The following is a 23,022-nucleotide window of genomic DNA, read 5'->3' as shown; positions in this document are numbered from 1 at the left end:
TTTTTGTATTTTGTGGTGCTTCTTCTCTTTTGAAGTCTTAATTTCCAGTTAGCTTGAGTATTTGAGAACCAGAAGCTATATTAATTCCGTAATTTATATTTAATTTTGAACTCCTTGGTCTGTCATAATGTGTATACTGCTAAAATATAATATTCTGTTTCACCAATGCAGTTCAGTATCTAAAAATAGAACAGAAGTTTAGATGCTGTATTAAAGCAATGTTTAATTCCTAATACAGTGATATCTCAGTACTCCTCATTAAATTGGTTCTAGGAGGTGTGATTGGTACAAAAAACAATAAGTATCAAACAATTTTTCCCATAAGCAATAATCTAGTGAGTCACAAGGCAGCTGACACCGACAAGTTCTAGCTTGTGTGTTGAGTACCAAACAAACAATGAGTACCGGGACAAAACGTTCACATCAAAATATGTTGAGTAGCAAATTCAATGAGTTTCAAAACAACGGAGTACCAAGGTACCCCTGTATTTGATTCTTTTAACCTTGGCCATGAAGCAAATCAAGAAAGCAAGAAAGAAAGCAAGGATTCAGGATGTGACACTAGACATAATACTTTTGCATCATCCTCTTATCTCAGAAGATACTTCAGGGACTTAACCGAGTCTTGGAAGACTAAGTTATTTCATCACTTACATGAAATAGCCAAAAACTTCTGGTATCCTATTTTATTCTACTCCTCCGAACAGGTACTTAGTTTAAAACTAATAATTCGTATTGCTCAGTGTTCCATTTAGCAATATATTTTCTCTATAGCTCAGAGAAATTTACTGAATAGACTTATGATCATGAAGGTTGCATTTTAATTGTGTATTATCAAAATGCTTATAATTATTAGAATAATTATCTGTATTAATAAAACTGTTCACCATGCTTAGTAAATGAGATGAGCAGTCTACTACTAAGGATTATTGAACAAAGATGACAGTTCTGGCAAATGAGTAGTTTTCATAGAGGTAGAGAGATGTGTTTCTCCGTCTCTCTTGTTAGCAAGGAGCTGGTAAGGCAAATAGAGGAATGAGGGTGCTCTCCTGACTAGGAGCTGTATGCATTGTCCATCTCGGAAATAATTATTCATGAAGGAATAGGACAAAATATTTTCAAGTTCCTTTTTGGCGAAAAAACTGAATTTGTAATAGTTTTCTATATTAAAAATAGTTACTATTAACCACACTAAAATGTAGAATTATTTATTTCTCCATTAGTCGAGAGCTTTTGCAGACTATAATAACAAATTTTGCAAGGTTGTGGGTAAGAAGATCCCACTCAAATTTAATTGAGTGCATATTGCACTAAGCTGAATTGTGGTTCATTTGTTTTTGCATCAATATGATATGTCAATCCACTCTAAGCCGATAATTATTTAGTCTAGGTCTGGGTGACATTTTGATACTTGGGGCAGCAACATAGGCAAGCATGTATGTGAAGTGGGTAAAAATGTGGCATATGGACAGTATCTTGTTTGGTAGGGTTTTTTAAAAAATCTATATGAAGCCTAGGTTATATTTATATGAAATTTTGCTGCTTTTCTTTTCAAAAAGGCTGTCTGTTGTCCTGGACAGAAAGGATTAGATGCTTTAGTCTCATTAAAATCAAATCAACTGTCCCATTAGTCTAATTAAAATCAACATATTTATTGATTTTAATGCAACTTAATCTGGATTTATACCAATCTACTTTAAACAATCTTGTTTGTCAGATTCTTCTTTTCTGTATTAGTGTTTCTGCAGTTGAAAGCATCAGGCAAAAATCATAATACACTTGTTAATTTGTTATTATGAACTATTGTAAACTATTAAGCATAGTTTGATAAAGTCTTACTTGTGGAATACTGGTAGAAGTTTTAATTTATTGTTCACATATAAAATGTTTCCTTATTTAAGAGCATATTTAGAACAGTCTTTTTAACTCTTAAGTTCTTACCATTTCTAAATTGTTTAACCGTTTTTGAACACTGGTAACTTACATGTTCAAAATTGCATGATACTCATAAACAGTATCAACCTGAAATGAATTGAGATAAATAATAGACAATGCCAAAATTGCAACTATTTTAAAAAGTTATATACTAGTATTGCTTTTACATCATTTTGGAATTGAGTCTGAAGCCTTACCATGAAGTAACTATATTTAAGCCGGAGGAAGTACCTACTTATGGTGTTGTAAGCTTGACATGCTACTATTTCCAATACCCTTTGTGTACCCTACATCCAGACTAGAGGTCAATATAACTTACTAATCAACTGAATCTTGATCTGTTGACACCAGTAGTCTAATGGCTTTAAATGTTTTCCAGATGATTCCCCTGGCTTTAATTACACAAATATTACACATAAATTTCATACAAGCCAGATGTTTTTTTTAAACGATGTGCTTGTACTTGGAAGAAATTAAATATTCTTAATATTGTACTTTTGTCCCTATTAAGGTTTGTCCCTCTGAACTACCACTTAACTGGAGTTACAAAATGGCTCTATGGAGTGAAATTATTTCACAGTGTGAAGACACTTAATAATAGCGTGTCCCACATAGCTTCCTACAATAATTTGTATCCACTGCATGATTATCATTGCTACTTTCTGGTTCCCAGAATTAGCTACTGATGCAAGCTCCTGTCAGGAATGAAGAATGGTAATAAGATACCCTCAGGATATGCCTTGTTTAATACTGTGGAGCCTGACTTTGGATACACTTTTACCAGCATAAAGCAGGTCCCATCCAAACTTCCATTTTGCATTTCTTTGCTCTTATTTTGTGTTAAGGAAAGAACTCTGGGCTTTTTACTCAACAGGTGGAATTTTCCCACTCAAAAGTCTTGCCTCCTAAAGCCATCTGTTTCCACAATGCCCTGGATTCATATGTGAACAACTTAACGTGTGAGCTAAACTAGATTGTCTATTCCTAGAGTTAAATTTTCCCCTAGGTGTACAAAACGGGTAACTTTTCTGAAAAAGTTGATGTAACAATTACATATGAAGATTATTCCTAATTAAAACCAATTAATTGCATGTATAACTCTGGTCTGTTGAACCTGTATGAATTGTGTTGGTGGAAAAAGTTAACATGCTTCCCTGGCAGTAGACCAAACTCGGGTCTCTAAGCCAAGCCTGATTCCTGATGACTTCATAAATACCAGGAAGTCATGGATATTCGTGAAGTCCATATAGTTTTAGCTACAGCATGCAAATTATTTGCCATTTCTTTCAGGGCTTTTGTTTTATATACATATTTTTAAAAAAACCCACCAGTCTAACTAATACCAAGAAGTACAATACTAACCAGTTCTAACTTTCATTAAGTGTTTTTCTTATATCACCCATCACTCTATTAAAATAATCCCAGGGATCATTCTTCCTCAACCTGATGCCTTTTCAGCTGTATTTGTGCCATCATTCTCATGATTGTCTACCTGGGGTAACTATTGACTATGTCGGCTGAGAAGTATGAAAAACCCAACATAAATGGAGAACACCAGGTCTGGGAAGGTTGTGAACATACAGAAAACAGAAAGGAAATGGAGAAGAGAGCCTTGCTGGTCATCTTTTGCTGACATTACTGGGAACAGCAAAGTATCCAGAGCAACCACATGGTGGCGCTACCTAGATGCAAATTTTCAGTTCATTAAACCAAGTTCAAAGAGCTAGAGCAGCCTGCAGTAGCCTACAGGATTACTTCCTCTAGCATGGCAGAAGTGATTGGTTTGGAAAGAGAAGAGCAATGAGCCAGGCTATTTGTTTGGGGTTTGGTTTCTTGAAGATAGAAACTTACTCAAATGCACAAGATAACTCTTGAGATAGTAAGACTTGATATTGCAGAATACTTCAAATGTATGTATACGTGTGATTAAAATAGTCACTTCCTTATATGTTCGCATCTTGAAGCAGTAAGCATCTATTCATTTTGACCAGTTTTTTCTTACTCAATCTGTTTCAATTATCAAGAAAGCTACTGATTTTAAATTTGTGGGATATGCTGCTAGCCTGAGGCCTTACAAGTAGGAATCTCTACAAGGGAGTGTTTCTTTTATATGTAGCTGCTTTTATCAGACAGCAGCTGGAAGCAGATTTTGGCAGAAAGGTTTTTTTTTTTTTGTTAGAGTAGGATGGAGACACATACACTTTTCTACAATGAAAGTATTCACAAATCTAGGCCTACCAGCTCCCCAACAGATGCTCACTTCATATGTAATATTGCGTTTCTATTGATGCATCTCTCCGTTGCAATCAACAGGAATGTTTGAAATCATCCTTCTGTTGCCACAAATCTGAATTTCCCAGGCCAAATTATTCAGCAAGATGGGTGGCAGAGAGGTTCGGTAAATAAAATAAAGCCGTGCCATAAATTTTCAGAAGAACACATAGTAATCACTCTTAGTTGAACCATATATGGAGGAAAGGTAGGTGGCTCTAAATTGCATTTTAATATATTTCTCGGCTGTTATTGGGGCTTCTTCAAACAACAGATTGCTCCCCCCTTGCCACATTTTGTTTCAGGTCACAAATGTTAACTGAATATTATACAGTACATAACATTTATTAGAAAAGGCTTCCTTGAGGCAGCATGCAATCTTGTAAACTAATTATTGGATGCAGAATGTAAGTGTATGTTTTTTCCTTTTTAGCTGCCCTTAGCTAAGAAGGAAGCAACAGGCAGCGTACATGCCAACAATTGCAATGTAAGTCTATATGTTGCACAATAATGATGTTAGAAGAAACCACTGCTGCCCTCCCTAGTATGCCTCACCAGTTTTGTTGGCTGGTGCTTCTACCCGCATTATTCTCAAAATGACATTTGTTTGGAAGTCATGTTACAGGAGAAGGAAAAACATCTTAAACTGGTCAAACAGTTATTGAGCCAAGTGTCGTGTTTGGTCTCAGTGAAAAAAATAAAAAGATTTTTCTTTCTATAATCTGTGACTTGGAGTGAAGTAGGGATCAAAAAAAGTCCTTTTGAAAGACATAGTCCATAAAGACAGCTCTCTTGGCTTGCTATACCTCTCCATGTAGGCAGTTCTCTGCCTCAAGTTCTGCAGGACGGGCAAAATAAATAGAATTTTCTCCTTTATTTTTGCTTTTACCTCTCGGGAAAGAGAGCCTGCTTCAGATGCGAAGTTATTCATAGAACTAGTTATTCAATGTCTACTAAAGCTAGTATGGTCTATTGGTTAGACACCAGGCTAGAAACTAGGAGAGTGAGTTTTGATCTCATTTTAGGCATGACTAGAACTCACAGCTGCCTAGTTTCTAGCCTGGTTGGATGACTGGACCACTCGCTCTTCCAGCCCAGCTCACATTGCAGGGTTTGTGGAAAAAATAGGAGGCAGAAGGACTGTTATGTATTGTTTGCTGCCTCGAGTCATTTATACAAATAATAAAGGTGTGATAAAATTTAAAAAATTCACATCACACAGTAGATGTGTTTCTCTTAATCTTTCCAGTTCTCTTCAAGGACTCAAACATGGGCGCCAGAAGCTTCACCGAATTGAAACAAAAGCTGTGCTTTCCTTCTAAAAGATCATTGAGTTTAGTGACGCTTATAACTAATAGGCACGTGCTGCACCCTTTTTCACGCTCAAACTTTTCCGATGTGTTGAGTGGCAATTCCCATCACCCTTTGATCAGCATCACATTTCAACTATTGGTTTATCGTACCAATGACACCCTTTGTAACATGGGTGGCAATATAAAAATTGTTAAATGAATAAGCCTTTCAACTGCTGCTTAGGAATTAAGGGAGTTGTCCGTAGCTGAGGAGAGTAATAGATTGAGGAAGGCTGACGTAGAGAATTGGGTTTTCACACAAAAGAGCACGGGATCCCTTCTCTGCGCCAGATGAAGTCAGCTATGCATTGGCTCCATTGATAAATGTGAATAATGATATCACTCTCTTTTACTCAAGGTCTGGGTACTCTGGATTCTTTTTTGTATAAGGAAAATCACATTAGGTTTTTAAAACATTGTTCCAATAGTATGACTGTTTCATACAGTATCTGACAGCTTCTGCATCTCCAGAACACGTTAGAAGGATATCTATAGCAAATAAAAAAGGAATTGCTCTTTGAATAGACGCGGTTAAGTGACCTGAATTGTTTTAGCTAAAAAGTCCTGACTTATAATTGACCTCATATACTGTATACAAGGCAATACTATGCAGGTAGTCTTCGACTTAAAATCACAATTGAGCCCCAAATTTCTGTTGCTATGGAAGAACAATTGTTAAATACGTTTCCCCCATTTTATGAGCTTTCTTGCTACAGTTGCTAAGTGAATTTCTGCAGCTGTTAAGTTAGTAATAGTTGTTCAGTGAATCTGGCTTCCCCATTACCTTTGCTTTTCAGAAGGTTGCAAAAGGTGATCACATGTCCCTGGTAATGTGATCAAAATTTGGATGTTTGGAAACTGGCATCTCTTTGTGTATCATAAATACATGCCAGTTTCCAAACATCCAAATTTTGTTCACACAACCACGGGGATGCTACAACGGTCATAAGTGTGAAAAATGATCACCATTCACTTTTTTCCGTGCTATTGTAACTGCAAATGGTCACCAAACAAATAGTCATAAGTTGAGAACTATCAGTAAAAAGTACAGAAAAAAACTACAGAACTTGGCTGAACTAAGAGGCTAGTTAGGGTTGGACCTGCTTAGTATTTGGAAGATAATATCAACTAATCCCAATATCCAGAGGCTGAACTCAAGGTATAGGTCAATTTACAAAAGAAAGAATAGCCCAGAACCAAAATCTTACTGTATAAGAACAGGCAAATTCCACATTTTGCTCTCTAGCCATCTAATTATCTTTGTTCCTTGAGCTGCCTGGATCAGCCTTGTGTCTGAACCAAAGCTTTAAGCATCTTACATGCATCTGTTCCATCTAATCCCCAATAACTGGGGCCTGTGTTTCGGAAGAGAGGGGGAGGAAAAATGCTGGTAGCATTCCCAGATATGCTGCCTTCTAACAAAAGGGAAATCTGTGCCACAAACATTCTTTGTGTACCCATTTAAAATTATGGGATTGGACAGCAGTGACATACTATGGAAAATTCACATGAATCGGTAGTATTTTTATAGGATAAGGGTGTAGAGAGCAGGAACAACCTGAAGGCCAAACCACAGAAACTCTCTGAGGACCCTCAGTGTGGCCCTGGAGTGGCCACACTGCAATTTTTAACGTACAACAGAGGAGGGTATCATACAATCCTATTATAGTAATCCTATTTATTTGTAATTTTAAATCAGAGCAAGTTTAAAATGCAGTGTTTTGCCTTCTGTTCAGTGGATTCATTCTCAAGAAAAAGATGTATGATTGTAATCTTAGAGTGAAGCTTAATAAAATAAAGGTGTATTTATTTAGTTCCAAAGAAAAGAGTGAGACAAATATGTAGAGCAGTAGAATTATAGGCAGCGAAAGAGATGAAAGAGTCTCTTCCTGTTTTATCTCTAATTCAGTTAAAATAAAGGGAAGTCTTAGGCTTAAATTTCTTAGTTGCTTTAAACTCCAGTGTCCTCTTTGCTGTAATCCTGACTTTGGTATTAAGAAAAACCTTTTAAGAACAATTAAGTCTCAGAAGAAAATGCTTGCAAATTGGTTGTGTCATTTACATAGAACATTTTTAGGAACAAGCCATTCAGGACGCTGAGCACCAGTGAAGAATTCAAGGGGAATGTTTTCTGAATATAAGGAAATATGGTAGGAGTTTTCAAGGAATTCTAACAGTGGGAGCAAGCAAATTTGTGCCTCCCAGTACGGTGACACATCCGGACTTTCTTCGCATACAGTAATATTGGTTTTCATAAAATGTGTTAGTGGTTTAAGCTGTTGTATTTTGATACAGGAATTAAGATGGAAAGATCCCAGGCTAAGTAAGGTTCATGCATTTTGACTTTCAGGCATGTCCCCTTATACCAGCATAACCTTTCCTCACATAGTGTCCTCTGGATGCGCTATATTTCAGTTCCATCATTTCTTAGTTTTTGTAGGTTTGGGAGTTGTATGGCTATATACAGCACCAGATGAAATCTTAACCTAGATTTTGAGTGGAACCCAATAGAAGATAAGCAAATCACTCTATATGCAGTAAAACAATGCAGCCAAGCAGTTCCATGGGGCTCAGCTGTTTGTGTTTGCAACTATCTGGATTTTTCCTTGGTAGACAGAGGCAATAACGTTTCAGACAGAGACTAATGACAGGTCCACACCAGAACCAAAGTTCAAATAGCTTCCCCTGTCTGGGTCCCCCTTAATCATCATCAGCAAAGCACAGTATTTTTCAAGGCTCTTTTAGTTCCCTTTGAAAAAGATCAACTTATTTAACTTCTTAAGCAAGGAGATATGTCCGGGCTGTGAAGCCTGTATCCAAAACGAGTGGAAAAGGGACAGCTCAGGAAACCTTTATTCCTCAAAAGATTGTGAGCTCCACGCCCAAAGGGAGCTTGTTTTTATCTGATATCTGTCAGTCCTAGTCAATACATCAAAACACACAATTCCCAATTCTTTCAACAGCAGTTGCATAGCTGGGATGGATAAGCATAATCAGATCCAGCAGCTTTGATCCCTAAGGCTCTGAGCAAGACACACACAGCAAATCTGTCACAACCAAAGAAAATGTGAGGACTGATGGAAGAAGCATTCCCCTCACATGCTGCCCAGTTTCAATCTATTGCACCTTAATCTGAAATAAAAAGGAAATCCTAGTTGCATCTTAACTTGGTGCTAAACGTTGGATCTGAAAATATGTCTTGTATTGCAATCCTTCCCATGTTGAAGAATAAACTTCACGGTGTAAAATGGGGTTTTATGCAAGGATTGCAGCCTTACCGCAACAGACTTGGTGCTATTAGACAATCCATGCTCTGCTGGATCATGGTTTCAGAGATATTTCCTTACCTAAATAGAGAAACAGAATGCCTGGGGGTGGGGGGGGAGGAGGAAGCAGGAGAAGGAGAAGAGAAACTTGTCTTCCTTCCCCATTGAATTTCCTTGTTGGAATCTGGCAAGAAGCATCAGAAATCTGCTTGCCTTCCCTGCCCTGGTAAGTGGCGGGTGGGAACGAGGGATTGTGAGATTGGCTAGGAAACTGTCACGGAACATTGAAAATAAAGATCATGTGACAACACTAGCAACCCAGCAGCACAGAAGCAGTCAGTAGTATTGAAGCAGCCACAACTTTTCCAAATTTTATTCCCTTGGTACTCAAGGGTCTCCGATTTTGGGCACATTCTGTAAGTTAGCTCATTTGAGGTACTTTGGTTCAAAAATTGTCACCCTATGATGCACTGTTTTTCCCTGTTAAAAGTCATCACAATAAGAGTTTTAGTAGTATATAGGTGCAAATTTTGGGTTGTATTCAGCTAGCATCTAAGCCAGAGACATATAGATTTGAGAGCCTACAAAGTACAGAAGAGAACTGGGGCCATCCTCAGTCACCCATGGATGTGCTGGGTGAGCTTCAGTTAATCACTGACTGGGATCATAGATTGCAGGGCACCGCAGTAGGTTTTGATTACTTGCAGCTAAGCAAAAGGTATGAACCCAGTTTACGGTTTAGTGCTGAAGTGCAGAATTTTCCCTAACCGGAGATCTTCGATAGACTTTGTGCGATTTGTCTCGGGTCACATTTCAAAAAAGACATTCTGGCTCTGAACATTTTTAATGGGGCGGAGAAATTGGGGCCCTATCCAAATCCTACTTTCCAAAAAGTGCAGAGACAAATAAGTAAATCGGGTCAAATAGTTAAAATAGAGGAACATGATCTGTAAATCGTATTTTACAGTGTAGAGTGATTTCTGAAAGCAGCTAACTGTGGTTTATTCCACAAGTGTGACTAAATCATAGTTTTGCCATGCATAAACCCAGCCTTTCTCTCTCCCTCCATCTGTCTATTACTTTCAAGACTTGCATCTATTCTGTCAGCCTTTCCTCTAAACCCGTTGGTCCTGGAGTCCTGTTACTCTCCGCACACTCTTATGTATGCTCGAGCAATGGAAAATAAAAATAGGATGTAAATTATATGGCCTACAATTAATTTTCCAAATGCATTTAAGTGCAGAATTTGAGCCGTCATGGTACAACATTCTTTCTTCCATTCTATTTTTCTATTAAAAAGCTGCCTACATCTGTTGAGTCCAGGAAACTTAAGAGTCCTTGCCTATCACGTCATTCACAATGAGGCTGAATTTATGAGCAATGCAGCTGATGCTCACAAATCTGACCTCAGGAACAGCCTTCAACATAGCTTACTCCCATCTGTGAGTATGAAACTGTATGAGCTGCTGCCGCCAAGCCAACCATCTGTCTGCCATCCATTTAATGGCAGCTCTGCACATCAAAGATCTGTTAAAGGGATAGAAACAGAATTGACTGAAAAACTGGACAGGTAGTTTTAAGGCTTGCAACTTTCCTCTGATGGTTTTTAGTCTCACAAGGCCTCTGTTTCTGGACGAGAAGCTGCTCTTACTATCCACCCAAGCACAAGCAGACACATACAAGGGTGAAAAATATACGGAGAATTAATCGATGCAACCTGGAACAATGTATATGATTTATTTTAAGAAGAGAACGTGCTTGTCCTGGTTGCAAAAATGATTTCCCCACTTTAAATAGCAGCCAATCTGTGAAGCTGACTAACTTTTAAATCAGCTTGTGAAGTTGAAATCTGCTTATTAAACTTCTACCAAAAGATCAGAAAGAGGTATTCTTTCAGAGACAGATTGTTGTTCTTTATCTACCATAGTTAGAAACAACTCCATCTTGGACCAGTAATTTAAGTTAATAAACAATTTGATGTATCATAAAGTTACTATTCAAAAGTACATTGTTGCAAATGAAGACATGTGATGGCTTTTAAGTCTGTCACAGGAAGGAAATAAGGAACATAGCAATTCATGTTTGCTTTATGGAGCAAGGCCCTTAAGATGAGAAGGAAGCAAAACAATAACTTGATTGTATGCCACAATTAAACATCCAAGAGCTGGTGGAAGTTTCTTCCTCTGAATTCATAAAGCCTGTTGATTTTTCTGAGTTTCATTCTTGAAAGTAACTGCTTGATACTTTTAGTCAGAATCTTGTTATAAATGTCAGAGGCAGAACTGGTTCTCTCTTAAAGTATCTGCCAAGAAAAATTCTGAGACTGATCTAAATTATACACACTAGACAGATATTTCACTTCACTTTCAAAATATACAGGGTCCTTCTCTGAAAAAAAAAAATGGATTTCAGTATTATATACAAACAGTAAAGTTCACAATAAAATTAATGCAATTCATAAGAATAGTAAGTAAAGCAAGTCTTCATCTTAATAGAAAATGTAAAATAATAATAAATAATATTAATACAGCTGAAGAAGAAAACAAAGCATTGGAAGAATATCTGAAGGATAGTAAAGAAGATGCATTGAAGTTAGCAGTATACAATGATGGCTTACTGAGTATTGGAGAGACCATAGTGGTCTACAAGAAAGGCCAAATGAAGAACAGAAAAGAGACATGGCAAGCTAAAGTATTATATGGCATGTACACTACACCCCACCCCACCCCCCAAAACCCCACCAACCAATCAAGCAGATAACAAAAACAGCTGGCAATGGCTAAGTGCAGGAAAGTTGAAGAAAGACACAGGGCCTAATTCTGGCTGCATAAGATCAAGCCTTAAGAACAAATGCATACAAAATCAGAATTGAGAAAACAGCAACAGACAGCAAATGCCGCTTCTGGAAAGAAACCAAAGAAATAGTGGACCTTCTAGTTAGCTGCAAACAAATCACACAGATGGGCTATAAATAGCATGATAAAATAGCAACAGTGGTGCATTGAAATATCTGTTCAGGCCAGAAAATGGACAAAGTCATAGAAAATGAAGACGCTAAAGTGCTCTGAGATTTTAGAATTTAAACAGGCAAGGGTTTGCCACACAGTACTCCAGACTTAACAATTGTCCATAAGTCTCGTAGTAGACATGACAGTACCTGGAAACAGCAAAATAGAAGAGAAAGAATTAGAGAAAAATCACAAAATGCAATCACCTGCAAATAGAAGTAGAATGACTATAGCAAAGGAAAGCAAAGATCGTATTGATAGTGATAGGTACCGTGGGGGCAATTCCAAAACAGCTGGAGGGACCACTTGAACCCCATCAGCATTGACAAAATCACCATCAGTCAATTGCAAAAGGCAGCTTTTTAAGGAAGAGCTTACATTCTGTGATGATACCTTTAACACCATCAAGCAACAATATCAACAGTATAATCCAATCTGTAAATGTTGAATGTAAAAGAAAACGTCATAATGTTACTGCCTAGCAAATATCCTTGGGAAGAGATTTAGGAATTAAGATTACTGCAGAAAAGATGATAGTCTTGACCTTCTTAAGATGCAGTTCTTATCCAAAGTATCTAAACACCTCATCTTCTGATCTTAACATACACAGGTAAGTCTATTTAAGGGGAGATGCTGCTTGACTTATTTAAATGATCAGGTCCATATTCATATCATTATATTATATAATGTATGCGTTAGAATTAGATAATGTTGAGTAACCCCTTGCTCAGTGCAGGAACAATCCCTTGTAGCTGGCCATTCAGCCATATTTGAAAGCTTCAAGTCAAGGACAGTCCATGTAGGCAGGCAGATCCACTGTTTAACAGCTGTTATGCTCATAACATTTCTTGTAATGTCCAACCCGTATCTCTTTTTCTTTTCATTTCAAGTATTGGTCGTTGTCCTTCTGGTTTCAACAAACCAACGTTACAGGTCATCTTTTTTTATTCCACATTCACCTTTCCCATTAATCTTCTCCTTTGCAAGCCAAATTGTTTTCAGTTCCCATGTCCTTCATATATTTGGTTCCAGATCATCTAGTAGCTCTTCTCTGAATAAATACAGTCAAATAATTACCAGAATGCAACGATTCTACCAACGCAGCCCAGATTGCATGAGCTGTTGTATCACCCTACTTGCTCATGTCCTGCTGGGGATCCAGTAGCATTTCTAGACCATACACTTTCCTGAGCCAGAATGTCCCAGTCATACACTTAAGCATGTGATTTTTCTGATGCAGGAACGTAACTGTCACAGTTAAGCTTCATCCCGTAAAATGTGGTCCTGTGAACAAGAATGTCAAGATCCTTTTGAATTGTGATGTTCTCTTTATAGTACTAGGACAGTTGTCCTACTATCTGCTGTTTACTTGCTTAAATACACTTCCAGTCCATCCCCTAGATCAGTGGCCCCCAACCTTTTTTGAACCAGGGACCGGTTTCACAATTATTTATTCTTCCATGGACCGGTATCTGAGTAACACGAGACTCCACCGCCATCGGGACGGCTCTTCGTTCGAAGCCACCCCCCCTCGACAAAACTAAGGCGCAAGCACCCAAACGCCGCTTTCCAACTGAAAACTTGGAAGCACTTTCCAACCCAAAACCCGGAAGCAACCGAAAACCCGGAAGCGCTGTTGAAACAATATGGCGGCGCCCAAGCTTTGCGGCCCAGTAAAAAATGATCCACGGACTGGTACCAGTCCAGGGACCGGTGGTTGGGGACTCCTGCCCTAGATAATTTGTAAAGATTTTAAATAGCAGCAAGCTGAGGAAGGAACTCTGGGGTGCTTCATTTTATTTTTAATTTCAATGCAGATTAGAATGATTCTTAAACTAGAACCATCCATGGAGACTGTCAGCTTTCACGCCTAAGACAGGACTAGATTTCACAGCCTCCTGGTTTCTAGGCCAATACCTTGATAGAATAGAATAGAATACTTTATTGGCCAAGTGTGTTTGGACACACAAGGAATTTGTCTTGGTGTGAATACTCTCAGTATACATAAAAGAAAAGATACATTGGTCAGGAGTCAAGAATCATAAGGTACGACACTTAATGATAGTCATAGGGTACAATAAGCAATCAGTCATACTAGGAAACAGTCAATATAAATCATATACAAGCAACAAAGTTACAGTCATACAGTCACAAGTGGGAGGGGATGAGTGATAAGGAGTGATGACAAGATTTAACAGTAATAGTAGTGCAGACTTTGTAATAGTTGAACAGGGTTGAGGGAATTATTTGTTTAGCAGAGCGAAAAAACTGTCCTTGTGTCTAGTTGTTCTGGTGTGCAGTGCTCTATAGCATTGTTTTGAGGGAAGGAGTTGAAACAGTTTATGTCCGGGAAGTGAGGGGTCTGTAAATATTTTCACAGCCCTCTTTTTGACTCATGCAGTTAACCTCTACACCAAACAAATATATCCCAATTGGAGGGGACTATCCTTATACATTTGGAAACATGGCTCTGTGGCTGAAAACAGGTTCAGTGAGGTGTACACATGATAAGGCAAGTAGATTTAGGACGGTTAAACTTCAGCAAACTGACAACAGTAAGCAACCTTCAAGTTAAGTTACTGACTGGGAGTTCACATCTGCTGTACTAAATGGAACTGTCATCTCATGTTTTTGCGAGGAATTGTTTTTAATATACAACATCAAGTATATTCAATTCAGAGAGCCAGAGCCATGATGACTTGGCTCTTCAACCAAGTCTTTAATTAGGGAGAGTGAAACTTCATCATGCAAATAGCTTCCAAATCCAGAAAGTTTTAGCCCTTTCCCTCAACCAGCCTGTGAACAGGCCCCAGCAAAACTATTTTCTGCTCCTGGGTCTGTGTAGTGTTGTCTTCATGTTATCCCCAGCCCATGAGTGAGAAAAGTTTATGTCATCTTTAGCTACGCCTGCACTACAAATACTATTTTTCCTCTTATTCTGGCAGCAACGAATGGCAAATAGAAGAGGTGAAAAATCTGTTACACTTTTATCACTCATTGTTCTGGAAGGAAGGCAGTCAATTCCAGTAGAGGCGGGAGGCAGGCTAACATCCAATTTCATGCCAGGACAGTTTTTTGCCAACTCCATGATGGGTGGGGAGTTCTTTTCAGCAATGGGGAAAGGCCCTTAAAAGAACAAAGAACCATATAAACAGTGTTCAAATTTTCAGCGAAGAACAAAAGGGCAATTGATTTATCTGCACTTATCTTAACAAGAGTCCCAGACGCTGGATTATTATGTTTTGATGTTTTGGAGGTTACCCCAGACTCCTGAGTGTTTGTTAATGAATGGTAAAGTTATATCCTGATTGCATTAAAATGCAGGGAAATTTGCCATCCAGGGGCTTCTTAACCCAATGGATGGAAACTCAGAAATGCTCTTGAGGATGGCAACAAGTCCTGCAAGTATATTTTGTCCTGGCTAGCAACATTTTGTCAAGTATTCTTCACAGACGAGATGGAGAGTGAAAAGCAACACAGGAACTTGGGGGACAAAAGATTGGCAGACTCAATTCTCTAAAAATAGCATCTTTACCTTTTTCCCCCATTTTGCATTCCAATTGACAATAGTGCACATGCCCACAATAAAATGTGGTATTTCGGGTTATTCCACAGCAATGATTCACAGATTCTTGGGGATAAAAGAAGATAAGATGCTGGATATACAGTAAGAGAAGACCAACTACGGTGCCATCTATAGAAGGGGTTATCATCACATTACTCAGGTGGCAGGAAATCTAAATGATTGTCTGGATTTGTGCAACCCAGAAATGGGAGCCCTACATACATGCAGACTAAATCTACTTGGATGTATATTTATACTTCAAGGAATATTCGGGGTCCCCCCTTTTAGTTTTCACTCACTCCTGTCTTTATGATTGTCAGTAAATTGGATCTATTTTGAGATTACGACCAGAGATGACCCAAGTCCCTCTGCAGGTGGAGCTTGAGTCTGTCAAGTCGGGCTTCTCTGTAACTTCAGTATCCCAGTGGATATTTTCAGCTTATGATCTGCTCGCACTGGAAAAAAAAAAAATACAACTTTTAGAAGAATGGCAGGAGCAGGTGCCTAGTTAATTCAGCAACTGCCTTTCATTTGAGTTGGGAAAGAAGAGGCTGGGAACTCCGCTTTGTCTGGTGGCTTTGCTAGAGCATCCCATCCACGTTACTCAGCTGGTTGCACAATTTAATTATCACTTTGCAAGCCATGCAGTAAGGGTCAGATGACTCCACCAGGGAGTGAGCCAGCAGTTCTGAGAAATGCCTTCTTTTAGTGAAAAGGTTCAAGGAAACCTCCTCTTTCTCGTGAAGCAGCCTGAAGGATGAGCTGGTCCATACGGCGTTTATCAACCACAGAGATGGAGAACCACTCCATTATCAGGGCTATGTCAGCACTTCCTGTCAGACAGGAAACCGTCAAAATCCTGTATCAGGGGACCCATTCTACAGGTGAAGTTACAGACACACATTAAAATATGCCTGTATTTCCTAAAGCTTAGCTTGAAGCACAACCACACTTCTTACAAACAGGGGCAGAGGAAACAGGGTCAGGAGCCAGGTCTAATCATACCTCCCAGGAGATGGCAATTTTCGGGATGCATCCAAGAGCTCAACTTGTGCTGTTTGGCAGATGTTGAGGGATAGAAGAGCCTGTTTTGGAGAGAAAAGTGGAAGGGACAGTCTTCTTTTTTCAGTCCTGTGATTCTGTGCATTGACCTTTTGTGCCCTCTTGTACAATATGTTAACTCTTTGGCTGATGTCCATGTATTTAACAACAGCCCTTGGTCCTTGGAACAAATGCAGTGTACACTTCAGAGGAGGGTCTCTGAGCAGCTTCACTCATTAAACAAATCTACTTCTCTGCCTGCCTGCAAACTTTGCATTCTTTGAAGAGAAATGTGGTTAGAAATGTAATCATAAAACAATATTTGATAACCAGCATAGGCAGTGATGCCGTTAGATTGTCACCACACCCATGTGCCGTTTCAAGTATTCCAGCCGCTTGGAAACCAGTTTAGATAAGCTCCAAGCAAACACTACACGGCGGCGTTGCTAAGGAATTATAAAAAGATACATCAAGGTTCAAAGCCTATTGGAAAGTCACACACTCTAGCCTGAAAGATTTCAGGCCTGTGGGCCAGCAATAACGAACCAGTGAGAGGAGGACTCTGCACATGGACAAGCCGAACAGATTGTTCACCACACGGGAAGTGCAGTAAGCACAATAAGAATATGATTTAGCTGCAGCTTTAGAAGATCTGCAGGCCTCTATGGAGGGTTGGTACTATGTGTGGTTTTGGAGTGCCGTTTGAGGCGGCCTGCTATATACTCTTGGCCATATCCTAAAATCATCTTCAGAAGCTCTCTAATTTCATTGGGTATCTGCTGTCCGACAGTACAACTGATGACATAGAGCAGGTCCTTCCTGATGATAGAGCCACATCTGTGGAATATTCTTCCAAGAGGAACTTAACCTAATGCCTTGTTTGTTTTTTTGTTATTTTTTTATTTATTTGTATCCCACCTTCATTAGTTTTACAAACAACTCAAGCCGATGAACATATCTAACAGGCCTTTCTCTCTTTTCCATCTCCCACAACAACCCTGTGAGGTGAGATGAGACTGAGAGAATCAAGGTCACACAGCTGGCTTTCATGGCTAAGGTAGAAAGTGAACTCACAGTCTACTGCTTTCGAGGCTGGTGCCTAGAAACCTTTAGCCAGTTTGGTCTAATATTATTATTATTAGGATTTGTAGATGTTCAGACTGGATTTAGCATTTTTATCTACCTATCGAGTCCTTCCCAAGGACCTTGATACTTGTTGGTGGTATATATATTGTCTAATATTACTATAACACTATCAAACATCCACATCTGCCTATCACAGGTCTGAACATCTGGCCAACTGTGCAACAAACCATAATAATGTTCTTATATAATATTATTATAATATTAGTATTATTAGATTAAGAACCACAGTGGTGCAATGGTTAGAATGCAGTATTGCAGGCTATTTCTGCTGCCTGCCGGCTGCCTGCAATTTGGCAGATCAAATTTCACCAGGCTCAAGGCTGACTCAGCTTTCTATCCTTTGGAGGTCAGTAAAATAAGGACCCGGATTGTTGGGGGCAATATGCTGAATCTGTAAATTGCTTAGAGAGGGCTGTAAAGTACTGTGAAATGATATATAAGTCTGAGTGCTATTGCTATTGCTAAAAACTGTTCCATTTTCCAAGATCTAAACTCCCCTTTGAATCTGTACCGTTTCATCTTATTCTTAGAATTGTTCTCTGAATTTGACTGGCTTCTAATTAATCCTATGAAAAGGGAGGCATGTAATTCTTTTTCTTGGAAGTAAAACTATCCAGCCGAAATTCTTTCATGCAGACCCATATGGATGCTTAACTGGGAAACAAATGGTCTGGTCTCAGCTTGTTGTTTATATGGCCTCTGGCAAGTGCTTTCTTGAAATACTTATGTATACAACTTGTCGATTAAATTGGGCTCTTCTGTGGATCACATTTTGAGACAAGAAGGTTGAGTCTGCAAGCTTAGGAATCCAGCCCAGGAACAGATAGGGATGACATCCATTCAATTAACCAGAGGCAGAGCTAGGCTGCGGAGGGTCCAGGTTAAAACCTGACCAATAAAATTCCCTGAAAGTCAAAAAACATGTGGCCACACCAAAGCTTTAATAGTCATCTTTACTGCAGTTACAGTAACAGTCTTGAAGGCTGAAAACCACAATTTAAATACTTTTATCAGGGAATAAAGTCCACTGAGTTCAATTGGATGCAATTCTGCCTAGGCATAAATTATGAGGGTGAAGTGAGAGAGAGATCACTCCATGATCTCAGGAGACAGGAGCATCCGCTGTGTGTAAAAAAAAAAAATCTAGACAGCAGCTGCAAAAGTTTTCATCAAAGACACACTTCTTTTTTTGCATGTGTTACATGCAATGCATATAGAAAATATACTCGGGCTTCAACTGACTTGTTCCAGCCACCGTCTTCACATTTTTGATCTCCTCCTTTGCTGGTGCCTTGCCACAAAAGGATATAACATGATCTTATAATGCACCCTGATATTTATACATCTGAATGTGCACATTACAGATTATGGCATTCCTCCAAAAATTGCTACCAGAAGAGAGAATGTATTATATCTATGATAATTATTTACCTGGATTGTATTTAACTAAACCTAATTGCTGCATAGGTAGCCCTCGAATGACGACAATTGGGGCCAGAATTTCTATTACTTAAGCAAGGCAGTTCAGTGAATCGCACCCAATTTTATGACCATTTTTGCCCTGGTTGTTAAGTGAATCATGCAGTTGTTCAATGAATCTGGCTTCCCACATTGTTGGAAGCCAGATGGGAAAGTCACAAATGGTGATCAAATGATCCCGGGACATCATAATTACATGCCGGTTGCCAAGCGCACGAATTCTGATCACAAGATTATGGGGATGCTACAATGGTCATAAGTGCAAGGATTAGTTATGAATCATTTTTTCAGCACCGTTATTACTTTGCATGGTTGCTAAACTAATGATTATAAGTCGAGAAATACCTGTAGTGGTTAAAGTGCTGGCGTAGAAACCAGGAAATCCTTATTTTTAGTCCTACCTTTGCATGAAATCCAGCTAGGTGACTTTCTTTCTCAGCCCAATTCACCTCACAGAGTTTTTGTGATACAAACAGGAGGAAGAGAAGGAAGGGGTAATATGTAAGTTACCTTAAGTTACCTGTAAAGTAATAAAGGCAAAATAAATATAAATCAAAATCTAACAGATTTCAATTTTAATTACATGTGAGTTATATAACGTATAACTGAATTTGGTCCTGTGCCTGCCCATTTCTGGCACTCCACTCAAAAGCCAAGTATGCTTCTAAGTGTGAAAAAATGCACTCTAGCCGTATGCTTGAGAATTCATTGTTTGTCTGAAGAAATAAATCATTGACAAAGAGAAGGCATTGCCAGGTCCCAAACTATTTCAAAAAGAGAAGCTCAAGGCAAAAACAATTAAACACCCCAATAAGGAGGACTAAAAATATTTGGCAGCCACAGAATACAAACCAGCATGTGTGAAAAATTGGGAGTGGAATTATAACTTTGGGGAATAGGCCCAAAAGGCTTTAAGCAGGGGTGGGATTCAACCGGTTCTGTGGCCGTGGCTTAGTTGGTGGGCATGGCTTGGTGGTCGTGTTATTGGCTGGGCGTGGCCAACTCAATATCACTCACATTGAGGGATGCATCTCCACACCTGTAAGTGTGAAAAATGGTCATAAGTCACTTTTTTTTTCAGTGCCATTGTAACTTTGAATGGTCACTCTAAACAAGCAAAGTACCAGCAAAGGAGGGGGAAAAAAAAACTCCAGAGATGTTCCTGAGACAGGAAGTCTCGTCCTGCGAAGAATGTAATAAGGGTTAACAGAGAGGCAGTTTCTGTAAGCAACACCAGAATGTTTCCTTCCTGTCTTCCTTACAGGATTAGGCCAGTAATTTCTTCTAACAACTGGTTCTCCGAACTGCTTAGAATGTTAACAACCGGTTCTAGCGAATAGGTGCGAACTGGTAGAATCCCACCCCTGGTTTTAAGGGAGTCCTGGGATGATCATGTAGTGAGAAATCCTGCCCAGTGCCCATTTGCTTTTGGGCCTGATCTTGAAAATAGATGGTTTGGGTTTTTTTGCTTGAAGAATCCTGAAATTGCAAAAATAACCTGGCTAAAGGATCAAGGAAAAACAGGCCTATTACCGTTTTACCTCAGAACCTGCTTAAGAACCCAGTAGCCATTATTTTGAAAATAATGCCTGAAAGGTATTCTAATCACTGAATATAGAGCAGAAAAACTTTTCTATGGACTAGAGTTCTTTGTTTTTTTCTTTCCTCACAACCAAACACATAGAATTAGGGGCAAGGGTTAGTTTTGGCTTTGGATTTGCCATATAAAAGAGGCTAAATGTGGAAATACACCTCTTCTTTAGAAAAGAAATGCCAACTCCCTTCTGCACTGCTGACTTTGCAGTTTTAGCAATCAAGCCCTTACACCAATCAATTATAATTAGTATTTACTTGAAGAACGTCTAGAGGGGGTTAATGCCGCCAAAACAGGATCCAAAGGAATGCAAAGATATTAGCATATCTATATAACTGCAACTCATAAAACCATTTTAGAGCACTGGCAACAGCTGTTAAAACATAGTCATTAAAAAACCATGCTTATTAAAGCAAATATGATGGAAATGGTAGAAAAGGAAACCAAATCATAATCACCATTTAGGAGGAAATGGCTACCTAAAACATTAATCCTTAATTTTTGAAACACTGAGAGAGGGGGCTAAATACACAATTGCAGACAACTTTCTATATCGTGCGGCCTGTTTGGAGATGGCCCTTCCATACCTCATGTAATGGCCCTCTGTTTTTTCCTTTCTTATTACTCATTTTTATAAAAAAATCAGGCACACAGGAGCCCATTTTCCCAACAGTAAGAGTAGAGAGAAAGACTACTCTGAACAGGAGGTCAATACCCAAAATGGGCGACTTGTGCCTCAAAGGTACAGGAAGCCATCAATCCTCCTTTTGCGCTCCTCTCACAACTACCAAAAACCAGCACTATTGTTCTTCTCCCATACTGAAATGAAAGCGGCACAAAAATTATTGCACAGGTTGTCCTTGACTTACAACAGTTCATTTAGTGATGGTTCAAAGGTACAACGGCACTGAAAAAAGTGGCTTACAACCGTTTTTTCCACAGTTACAACCTTGGCAGCATCCCCATGATGATGTGATCAAAATTCGGAGGCTTGGCAACTGGTTCATACTTATGACCCAAAGTCATGTGATCACCTTTTGCAACCTTTTGACAAACAAAATCTATGGGGAAGCCAGATTCACTTAGCAACCAGATTACTAATTTATCAACTGCAGTGATTCACTTAACAATTGTGGCAAGAGATGGAGGCAAAACTAACTTAACAAATGTCTCACCTAACAACAATTGTGGATGTAAGTCAAAGACTACCTTTATAAGCCCTACAATAGTCTTGCACAGATGGAACAAATTAAACCTAACCCTAACCCTAACTAACTAGAGCATACAAAACATTTGCTAGACCAAAACTTGAATACAGCTCATCAGTCTGGAACCCACATTGCATATCTGATATTAATACAGTTGAGAAAGTCCAGAAATATTTCACAAGAAGAATTCTCCACTCCTCTACTCGTTGCAGAATACCTTATGCCACCAGAATTGAAATTCGAGACCTAAAAAAACCTAGAACTACGCCGCCTTCGGTCCGATCTAAGTATAGTACATAAAATCATACATTGCAATGTCCTTCCTGTCAATGAATACTTCAGCTTTAACCATAACAATACAAGAGCACACAATAGATACAAACTCAAGGTAAACTGCACCAAACATGATTGCAGGAAATACGACTTTAGCAACAGAGTGGTCAATGTCTGGAACACTCTATCTGACTCTGTGGTTTCTTCCCCAAACCCCCAAAACTTGAACCTTAGACTTTCTACTATTGACCTCACCCCTTTCCTAAGAGGTCTGTAGCGGGCGTGCATAAGCACACCAACGTGCCTACCGTCCCTGTCCTATTATTTCTTTTTATTTTTCTTATATGTATCCATTTCATGCATTCATAACTATGTTTATACTTATACCTGTTATCTTATAATTGCTTGACAAATAAATAAATAAATAAACCTCCAAAGACACAGGAGGGTAAAATAAAGAGAAAATAGTGTCCTTGCTTTTAAGCAAGGCACAACCACTCAGCAATATGCCTCCACGCACTACAGAATTCATCTCTCTCTTTTTTTTAAAAAAAAAATGTGGCCTTTGGCCATCACATGATGATTCCCTGCCTCTACATCAGCCCATCACTGAGGACAATCACCAGCCTGCCCTTTGAACTGAGTGTTGGAGCACTGAAGCAGCCAAGGCAGTTGTGACACCCCAAGAGAATAAATTAAGTTCCTTCCTCAATGCTACCCTCTCCCACCATGGTTGGGGAGGAGATCAGGGCTTGTGGAAAAGAGCTACCTGTCACATGAACAATGGTTATTCAATCTGGGTTGAACAAAGTTTAGCCTATCCAGCCATGTTATGCCATAGAGAGCACGGAACTGGGAAGTCACAGGATCTGAAGGCAGGCTGC

The 23,022-nt window shown here is 39.0% G+C and overlaps 1 long non-coding RNA gene across 1 annotated transcript; it reads right to left on the bottom strand.

The window, feature by feature from the left end:
• Positions 1 to 10,280: 10,280 nt before the first annotated feature.
• On the bottom strand, positions 10,281 to 22,669 carry LOC148126333 (uncharacterized). The gene is made up of 5 exons (XR_015743109.1): positions 22,569 to 22,669; positions 19,465 to 19,583; positions 16,403 to 16,482; positions 15,697 to 15,852; positions 10,281 to 11,981 (listed from the first exon to the last, which is right to left on the bottom strand). It is a non-coding gene; the product is annotated as an uncharacterized LOC148126333 (long non-coding RNA).
• Between the last annotated feature and the right edge of the window lie 353 nt (positions 22,670 to 23,022).

The sequence above is a fragment of the Pseudonaja textilis genome, chromosome 3, assembly GCF_049901715.1.
Source record: "Pseudonaja textilis isolate UNSWEBS1 chromosome 3, rPseTex1.2, whole genome shotgun sequence".
In the NCBI taxonomy this organism is placed as follows: Eukaryota; Metazoa; Chordata; class Lepidosauria; order Squamata; family Elapidae; genus Pseudonaja; species Pseudonaja textilis.
Note: the sequence above shows the minus strand (reverse complement) of the source record. Positions and strands in the feature narration are given on the sequence as shown.